This window comes from Pseudopipra pipra, chromosome 3, assembly GCF_036250125.1.
Source record: "Pseudopipra pipra isolate bDixPip1 chromosome 3, bDixPip1.hap1, whole genome shotgun sequence".
Classification (NCBI taxonomy): domain Eukaryota; kingdom Metazoa; phylum Chordata; class Aves; order Passeriformes; family Pipridae; genus Pseudopipra; species Pseudopipra pipra.
The window spans coordinates 38,519,446-38,529,549 of NC_087551.1; the positions used below are offsets into that span (position 1 = coordinate 38,519,446).

General features: G+C 42.4%; 1 protein-coding gene across 1 annotated transcript in view; it reads right to left on the bottom strand.

Annotated features, from left to right (window-relative positions):
• The window catches only part of CHRM3 (cholinergic receptor muscarinic 3), a 271,172-nt gene extending 270,785 nt beyond the window's left edge, over positions 1-387 (bottom strand). Inside the window, exon 1 of the mRNA XM_064648727.1 lies at positions 136-387. The gene's annotated coding sequence lies outside the window, so the exon portion shown is untranslated. The remainder of the gene's footprint in view (positions 1-135) is intronic.
• Between the last annotated feature and the right edge of the window lie 9,717 nt (positions 388-10,104).

Consider the following 10,104-nt stretch of genomic DNA (forward strand, 5'->3'; position numbering starts at 1 on the left):
GGGGAGTCCCACCGCGCTGCCGGCCCGGGCGGCACCGCACGCCGCTTCCCACCGCTGGCACAGCGCACGTAAGAGAGGACAAACAAACAAAAGCCCCCCAGACCCTCTCGAACCGGCGCTTCTCCTCCTTCCTACCTGCCCGGCTCCCGGCGACCCCACAACGCCCGCTCCGCGCCGAGCGCTCCCCGCGGCACCCAGGTGGCGTTAGGAGCGCGCTTCCCACGGGCGGCGCGCCCCCGGCGGCCGGCACATCCCCCACCGGGCGCCGCCGGGAGGAGGGCGCTCCGCACCCGCCCGCAACACGGACACGGCCACCGACACCGCCGCCGCACCTGTGCCCGGGCAGCGGCACCGCCCCTTCAGTGCCGGCCCCCGGGTGGGCGGGGGCGCGCCGGGACCGCTCGCCCCGCGCCCGCCGCCGCCCTCCCCATGCGGCCGCCACGCGAGGGACACTCCGGCCGCGCCGCCGCCGCTCCGCTCATTGGCCCGAGCGCCGTGAGCTCACGGAGCCCGGCCCCGCCCGCCCGCAGCCGACCCCAGCCCGGCCCGGCCCGGCCCGGCGGGTGCCCCGGGGTGGCCCTGCTGGGACCCCGCCGGCAGTGCCGGCGGCCACCGGGCGGCACCGCCGTGGCGCGATGTCGGGCTGCCCGACGGCCCGCGGCGGCTCTGAGCTGGTGGGACACTGGTGGGGACGAGCGGGCGGGGGTCTGTCCGCAGCCTTTGCCTCGGGGTGCGGGGAGTTAAAAGCAGAGGGCTGCCAAAGCCATCCCTTGCAAACAGCCTGCGAAGTAGCAGGGACTCACAGAAAATGAGATTATGTGGGAAAGCCTTCTGCCAGTCTGCCATGGTTTCTTCTCTCTTTTTTTTTTCTCCTTTTTTTTTCTTTCTCTGTTCCCCCCTCCCCTTTTTAAATCTGATTTTATTGGCTTTAATTGAGATATATGAGCACCTATTGCTTGAAGACTGTGGTCCTATTTGTGGAGAGTAAATCGTTTCCCATTGCATATTAAATATGCCTCTTAATGAGGCATATAACATCAACCAAATCACGTATAATTATATAGCTCCATAATATGTATTAATATGGTATTTATTCATTACTATCAACTTTTCGAAAGGCCTGCTTAAAATATTCTCCCCTCTCAGCTAATCAAGATATGCTACAAACTCACAGGAACCCAAATAATTTATTAATATATGCTTATACTCAATTAAAATATGTTGTATCAGAAGAACATAAGAAATCTGCATTCTAAAAGATCCTGTAAAAGTATTTTATAAATTATTGCATCAAACTGAGGTGTCTCACACTGTCGTGTTTCTTCTGTTGTAAAAGATTAATAAATTTAACTTGAAATTATTCAACACAAAGAAAGTTCAGCACTTAGCACTTGTTTTTGTGGGCTGCATTCCTCGCCACCAAGTTGCTATGGCATAAAGGAGCAGGATGTGTTCTGCTTGCCTGCTTGTGTATTTCTTGGCTACATGTAAGAGAAAAGTTTACAAAGTAGTGCTCTGGAGAATATAAACAAAACAGCAGTATATCCTTTCAAGGGCACCAATCCTCCATTAATCTTACAAATAATATTGTTACAATTATCTACTACCTTCAGAATGAAATTTTAAAAACTTGGAGGTCCATCTTGCACCTCATGTATTCAGGATTACCTGCCCACTATGCCCTGACACCAGGGTTTTCACAGAACATGCCATGGGATCCTTAGTGACAAATGGTTATGACCAGAGACTGTGAAAGAATATATAGAAATTTAGGTACTAAATTTTCAACACTTAGAAAGAAAAATTGTTAGTCTGCTGGTTTTAAATTAATTCAATGAGTAATTCACAACACTCTAAAAAATACCAGTGGGATGAAAAAGCAAAAACTGAAAACTATTTACATATAAAAAAAATTAAAGAATTTTGGTGTGCAAAGATTCCTCTGCTTTTGAGCTGTGGGTGTATTTCTTTACTGCCCACCTATGCTTGTCCTTTTACTTTGCATCTCAAAATAGCATCAGAAATAGAACCATACCCTGCACTACTAAGCTGGGGTTTTGGTGCAGCCGCGAAACCCCATGACTGAGTTGTCTCAGGTGACCACTCACAGTGCAGTTGTCCTTGGTGTTTCTGCGCCTCAGCTGCCGAGGGCTCAGCACCCCTACATGTCAGAGATGAGCTCACAGGGCGCAGCCCTGGCTTTAAGATTATACTAGAAATAGTGTACTTTTTTTTATGCCACTGAGCATGTAGCTGCAAATTTGACTCTTTTCCTCTTTGTCACTTGTATTTGTGTAAGCGCTTCCCAGTTGTGAGCACAAAAATATAGCTACAATGATCTCAGGTTGAGGTGAAAAATATTATTAACATATAGACCACTCATATGGGGGAGGAAAAAAACCTCCAAATGGTAAGTTACAGTATGATTAGACCAGGGTCAAAAAATACATAGCTTTGTATCTACCATAACCTCATTAATTTCTGAGATTGTGGCAAAACTCATCTATGTACATAATGCAGAATGTATTTTAGAAAATACATTCTTAAGATTCAAAGCAAGCTGAGATCAGCTTGGCTTTGAATTTGCCATGTTTTAAGACACGTATATATACTTTATAAGTCAGGGCTCAGTTGCCTAGTAAAATTGTGTAACATAAATATATTTAACCTTGAGTCATGCAAAATGAGTCTTTAAAGCAAGCATATACACACAAAAATCAATGATCCTAGAAAACACATATAGGATAATGTTTTGTATAAAGAAGTAAGTGTCAAGGCAGCAAGGAAGTGTTTAGAGAAGCCTAAGGTATGGGAATAAATCTTTCAGGGACACTGCTAAATAACACCCTTTAAAGAAAATATCCATTGACTTTAACAAGATCTTTGGCTGAGAAGAGATCAGAGGTTCAAACCTGAACAATACAGCTCCTAGGTATAATATAGGTCTTTACAATATATTCCTAAGAAGGGACAGAGGTGAAGATATATTAGAATACTGTTGGTTTTTTGGTGTGTGGTTTTTATTTTGAGGTTTTGGGCTTTTTTTTGTTTGGTTGGTTTGTATGTGTTTTTAACTAGGAAACATTAATTGATTATTTTTATGAATAAGAAGCAAATCTGGCATCATAAGTTGCACATCTCTCAAATCTTAACTTATTTCTCCTCTCACTGAGCAATATAGAACTTAACTGCCATGTGGGATGCCCCTGTAGGATCAAGACCAAGTCACCATGAGCATTCCAGCCCTCACAGAGAACAGCACTACAAGAAAGGCAGGGATATACAAGTGAGCACCATGCAGTTGGACAACTGGACAAGCGATGCACAATATACACTTTTTGTTGAGGACCACTGAATTTGCATCCATGTCTTTGTTGATATTGCTTCTGCATCCTTGACTTACTGTTCTTTTTCTGCCTCTGTTCATGGCACTGCAGTTCCCAGAGTATGTGCAGTCATCTTCTGGATACACTGTGGTTGTGTTATTTGCAGCTCAGGCACAAACAAGCTCATTTAGAAATCAACTCAGTTATCTCTGTTGAGCACTCCTTAAAGTTATCCTTGAAGGACCTTCTTGGACAACACCACTTCCTTGCCTGTGATCTCATTTGTCACATAGAATCAGGAATCATGTAGTTTCATTCAGAAGATCATGTGATTAGGATCATCTTTTACATTTTGCTCCTGTCCTTTTTGCTCTTCTGGAACAGCAGATCCTCATGTCTGTAATAGCTAGGAACTTCTAATTTTAAGCCTCAATTTATTTCTGAGTACTTTATTCCCATTCGTCTTGTCTGACAATAGTAGCCTTGACTTGAGCTAGCTCACCATTCTCCTGTGTTTTAGTATCTTTATAATGTGCCCTCCCTACTTTTGCTATTCTAAACCTGTGCTTTCATAGTTCTGTTTTTTAAATTGGGTTCTCCACTTTTCTGCTTCCCCAAGCTGCGTTGGTGTATCATCTTTGTTTCTGAGTTGAGTTTCCTTCAATATATATGAAATTATATACCAGTGTTAGACAAGGTACTAAATACAGCCAGCTAGAAAGAACTCAGAAGCGGTGAGAGTGCCCTGAAATGTAAGCCATTGTCCACTTTGCTGCTTTCACTGCTACATCACATTTCTGGCTAATAGTTACCTTGTGGCCAATATCCAGCCCACAGCAGAAATTCCTGTATTTACCTTCTACATGTGTTATCCTATGTTGCCTTGTTGTATTTCTCACTTTATGCACTACTGTGATCTTATGGTCACTCCAATTTTTTTTGTCTTATCACCAGATACTCATCAGTCAGCATTAGCACTGCCTCTGACCATCGTCTCACCAAAAGCCTCAGCTGGCAGATCGTCCCTTCGGTCAAGGCCAAGCAACTGCTGCTCCCTGCGGAGTTTCATGAGCAGTATGCATCTAGCCTGATGGTTTGTTAGCACAAAACACCTCATTGTCTTCGCTTTGGCCAATGCCTTACTGTATTGACATTCTTGTACTAATCCTCATCCTCTTCAGCTTAACTAACAATTCCCCATGTGTCACTGTGCCAAAAGCTTTACTGAGTGCCAAATAGATCAAGTCTGAAGAATTACCCTTGTCAAGAAAATTATTTGTCTTGTCTAAAAAAAAGGATCATGTTAGGCACAATCTACTCAAACTGCCTTTTATCTGATTTTCATCATGTAAATCAGTGCAAACGACATACCACTCCCTAAACTCAGGTGATCCTTGCAGTGCAAGCAAAATCAAAATCATGTTAATGGCTTGTGATCGGGGTCACACTAAAGCCATTAACTAAGCACAACTGGAACAATGAGAAGCAATTTTTGCAGTTTTCCTAACACCTCTAGAGAATATGGCTTCATTCGTGTTTCATAATGGTTTCAGAGAATGTCTGATGAGGATGACAGTGGTTCACAATTTTCCAAACTGATAATTTCAAACATTATTGGATGTAACAACTGTCAGTTCATTTGTGAGAAAAACGTATGCAATCAGAAAAGTGTGCTTGGATGGAGCGTTTTCTACACAAAGCTAGTTTAGTCAAGACTGAAAGTCAAATTCCAGGCCAATTACTTGGTAACATAGTAATTTGATTTTTATAGCACTTTCCTTTCACATAATGGGGAACACTTCCAAAACAATTAATTAATCCTTTAAAGACATCTGTAAGCCTTACATAATTATTTCCAAATTTTGAAATTATGCAGTAGCAATAGCAGATCTAACAATGAGGTAAGTAGAAATGAAGTTGTCTTTTATAATGTGATACAACAAAAATCTAACACATCGCCTTCCTCCTCCAGCACCTGTTAATGCCCAGCAGGAGTATAAATTTCCTCTAACAGTAGCTCTTCCCTTTTAAAACCAGATTTTCAATAGCTCATTTTTCAGTGTTGTAATTTCCCATATTCTTTTACCTTGCTTGTTTTTAGCTTCCACCTCTTTGTCTGATGGGAACAGACTCTTAAGAATGTCTCCCCTCAGGCTGGGCTGGACACTCTACACAAGACAGGTGAAGGGAAACATCATGAGGAGAGACTGAAGTTTCTTGAAGGTCTGTTGAGCTGGAGGGTTGGAAATCTGTGGCAACTCATGGGCCTCTTGCCCACACAGAGCATTGTATTTTGTTGCCAAAATACCATCAGTATAGGGACTAGCATGGAGCCCAAGAACTTCATGACAGGATCCAGCATTTCCTTTCCTTTGTGTGTGGGTTGTTGGGTTCTTTTCTCCTATACTTTTTATTTTCCATGATAGCTTTACACTACTCCTCATTTATTGAACTACAGAAATTCTGCTAATATGGCCATTTTCTCATGATGAGACCCATATTCCTGCAGAGGCCATAGCTCCAGTCCTTAATCATTGTTCAGGGTCAAAAGAATAGACAAGGAAAACAAAGGGAGAGTGAAGAGGAGGATTGTACAGTTTTCCTGGAGAAAAGGTGTTGACTGTTTTACATAACAACTAGAAGCATTTGCAGTTATTCTGAGGGAAGGTTTTGCAATCAAAGTAGTTAGAAACTGGAAACTCATTTTGGTAGATACACTTTTCAAGGGGTTGGGTTTCCATATTCACTCAGGGAATACGATCCAGAATGTCTTCTTAAAAATATTTTAAGTTAGGTGGGGAAATAAAAATATTTTGTTATTTGACTTGGAGAAAAAATTAGATTTGTAAAATACTAGCAATTTTAGCTTCTAGGCAATGTTTCAGAGTTACTAAAAGCTATAATAAGACATATATCAACCCCCCTCAACTGCACAGAACATTGAAGCACACGAAATAAAGAAGACAAGTTTAATGAGGTAGGGAGGCTCTCAGTGCCAACGTAGAAATGCAAAAAGTAGATCAGCATTGAAGTCTCAAATCGTCTCCTGTTGGAAAGTGAGTATGCACAGGCTACTTAGAAAATAAAGGATGCACTCCAAGCTGATAGAGGCATGGTGTTCCCAAATAAAACACTGCTTTTTAGCATGTAGTCCCATCAAGGCTTTTCTCTGTTGGTAAGCCTGTAACAGCTACAGATCTGATGTGTCATTATGGAGTTGCATCACATTTAAACATTTCTGGTTACTGCAGACAGAGCTATTTAATACTGCAGAATAAAAAAAAAAAAGACAGAGTTGGAAAAATAGAATATCACTGTAGTAAAAGACAGATCAGTAACTCTGTTATGATTCAGTAGCTCACAATAAATTATTTAAACAACTTGAGCTCAAGAATGACCTTTCAGCCATTGTAAGGCAGGAAAAATATTTTCCTCTCTTAACCTCCACAATTCAAATCTCACTTCTTCCATCAAAATCAGACGACCAAGATGTGGGAACTTGGTCATTAATCTCAGACTGTGAAGTCCTGAAGTGTCATCAATCAAGTATGGATGATGACAGAGTAATGGAGGGATTGGGAGAGGGTCTGCTGGGCAGAAACTAGAGTCTTGGCATACATTTCTAAGCATTTGTCACAGAATATTTTAAACTGATTAAAAAATCCCTCAGATTATTTAGGTTGGTAAGATTCAGGTCTTGAAGAATATATTTTAATTGATTCTAACTTCTAAAAATAAACGTTAGGTAAATATTATTCCTATTGTGCGGACATCCAGTGCTCATCAGAAATGCATAGGTCAAGCTCCATTACCTCAGAGTGTCTGGATAGCTGCATTCCTTTCAAATCTGACTCACTTCATATGCTTTTAAGAATAGATCATGCATTTGTAAAATGGGTCAAACTGTGCATTTAGGACTCCCCTTACCTCCTCTGTAAGGTGCAGGTGGTGAGATGCTGGTGGGGTGTGTTTCAGGGGCCTCTGCAAGGAGAGGCAGGAGCCGCCCTGAGCTGGGCACAGACAATTCCAGCCAGTTCCAAGGTACTCACTGCAGGGTTCAGCTGAGCCCTGCAGCCGTGCTGGGGGTGCCTTGGGGAATGCATGTTTCAGAAAGGGCCAAACACCTCATGTTTTTAAAAAACTGTACCAACAGTGTGAACAACAAGCCGAGAGTAGCAGGATGGGGGGAGGTGCTTCAGGCACCGGAGCGTGGTTTCCCTGAAGCCCCTGGGGAGGGTCACAGAGTGGCAGGTGGCCATGCCCTGCAGGACCTGCAGCACATAGAGAGCCCAGGCTGGAGTAAGTTCATCCTGAAGGACAGCAGCCCTGGATGCCACAGGCTGGAGTAGGGAGCAGTGCAAGGAGAATGGAGCAGCAGAGGAGAGCTGACATAGACTGACTACAATTCTGACCACCTGTGCCACCCTGAGTTGGGTGGAATAGGAGTTGGAAATAAAGGGGTAAAGTTGAGCCTGGGAAAAAAGGCTGAGGGATGGGGGAGGGTGTTTTAGGTGCTTTATTTGTCACCATACAAAACTGCTAGTAATTGACAATAAATTAAAGTGATTCTTGCAAAGTCAAATCTGTATTGCTCATGAGGGGCAACAATGAGTGATTTCTCTGTCCTAGCCTGCAAGCTTTCCATTTTATTTTCTTCTCCCTTCCTGTTTAGGAGGGAATTTAAGAGAGAGCTGCTGGATAAGTGTCTGGCAGCTGTCCAAGGTCAACCCACCATGTCTCTATAGGTGAATTTGCAGTGCTGCTAGGGGATCTATGTGGACAGCCACTATGGTGGTCTGTACGTACTGTGTGGGGAAAAGCCAGAACATCTAGTGGTTTATTTGGTACTGTTTTGGAAAATACCTTGAAAGAATGAAATTCAGTAGTTTTGTGGGACTAAAAGTTAATTTTGGAATAGTCTCACACGGATATCCATTCATTTATCCTTAGTATCTCCACACCTGAGTTACTTTTTCCGTGTAAGCCAACAAGATTTTTGTTTTTGACAGCTTTAAGAAAATGAAAAGGTGTTTCTGCTATAGTGAGTTAAAAAGTTGTTAGGGTTTTTTTGTTATTGTTGTTTTGGGTTGCTTTGTTTTGGTTTTCTTTTTGGTGTGGTTTTGCTTTTTGTTGTGTTTTTTTTTGTCCAGAGATAGTTTTCCCACTAATGGAAATTGATTGAGTCCAATTCTCATATAGAGAACACACTGAGGAATTTTTTCAGTGGAGTATCAAATGAGCTGGAGATACTTCACATTGCAACAGAGACAAGTCGGTCCTCTGCCAATTCATGTAACTTCACCTCTATGATGCAGGTAATATTTTTTGATCATTGACCTGGAAATTTTTCAAAAAGTATGTGTTTACTACTCCTTATATTAAATAATTCACTTTCCATTACTTTGCTTTTGCTAGAAACAATGAAAAAAACTATAAACTATAGGAATATTTTGAATGTGTAGTGACTTGCACAGAAACTGTGAGAAGAGGAGTCAGTCTGGAAGGTGTACCAAAGTATACATATACCAAATCTGTGGCTGTGTGACTGCAATGTTAGCCAGGATTTCAGCACATCAGCAAAGTGTTCTGTGATAACATCAGATTAGACCAAAACACGGGAACTCTTCACATTAGTACCTAGAACATGATACATGAAACTATATAAATATGATAAAAAGTGTGATTAACTTAACACTCATATACATCTTCTGTTTCCACGATATCATAATAGCATGGTAATACTAACTGGGAATGGTGATGCTGGATGCTGAAGGGAACTCAAGTCTTACAATCTTTAGTAAATGCTACCGATATCTGAGTGATAGTGAGGAGTGGGAAAACACAGAAAAGTTTAAACCTATTTTAGTCTGTGTATCTATTAATTAAGTAAAGGGTGATGGGAATGATAACATGAAGCCAATTATGTCCCGGGCTGCATCAAAAGCAGTGTGGCCAGCAGGTCATGGGAGGTGATTCTGCCCCTCTACTCTGCTCTGGTGAGACTCCACCTGGAGTGCTGCATCCAGCTCTGGGGAACCCAGCGCAGGAAGGACATCGACCTGTTGGAGTGAGTTCAGAGGAAGACCATCAAGTTGATTTAGAGGGATGGAGCACCTCTCCTATGAGGAAAGTCTGAGAGAATTGGGATTGTTCAGCCTGGAGAGGAGAAGGCTTTGGGGCCTAATTGTAGCCTTCCAGTACCTGAGAGCAGCCTACAAGAAAGATGAAGAGAGACTGCTTACAAGGACATGTAGTGACAGGACAAAGGGGAGGGCTTCAAAGTGAGAGTAGGTTTAGATTAGACATTAGGAAGAAATTCTTTACTGTGGGGTTGGTGAGGCACTAGAACAGGTTGTACCAAGAAGTTGTGGATGCCTCATCCCTGGAAGTGTTCAGTTCCAGGCTGGATGGGGCTCTGAACAACCTCATCTAGTGGAAGGCATTGGGAAGGTGTTCCAACCTCCAAGGGAGGATGATCTTGGAGGTTGCATCCAACTCAAGCCATTCTGTTGATTCTATGATACTATGAAAGTTGCTTGTATATACTTTCAAAGTTTGAAGGCAAGCTCTGTCAAAACAGAGAAAACATTAATTGGCCGTTAATGTTCATTGCTTGAACCTTCCAATCTTCAATGCTCTTGTGCAGTATTCCTTTCATCTGAGTGAGGCTGTTGCTGATTGCTGGGAAGCTTGAGCCTGAGTAGAAGTTTGTGCTCTCCTAAAATGAGTACCATTGAACACATGAAAAAAATTCACACAGCTTCAAGAAATATTTTTG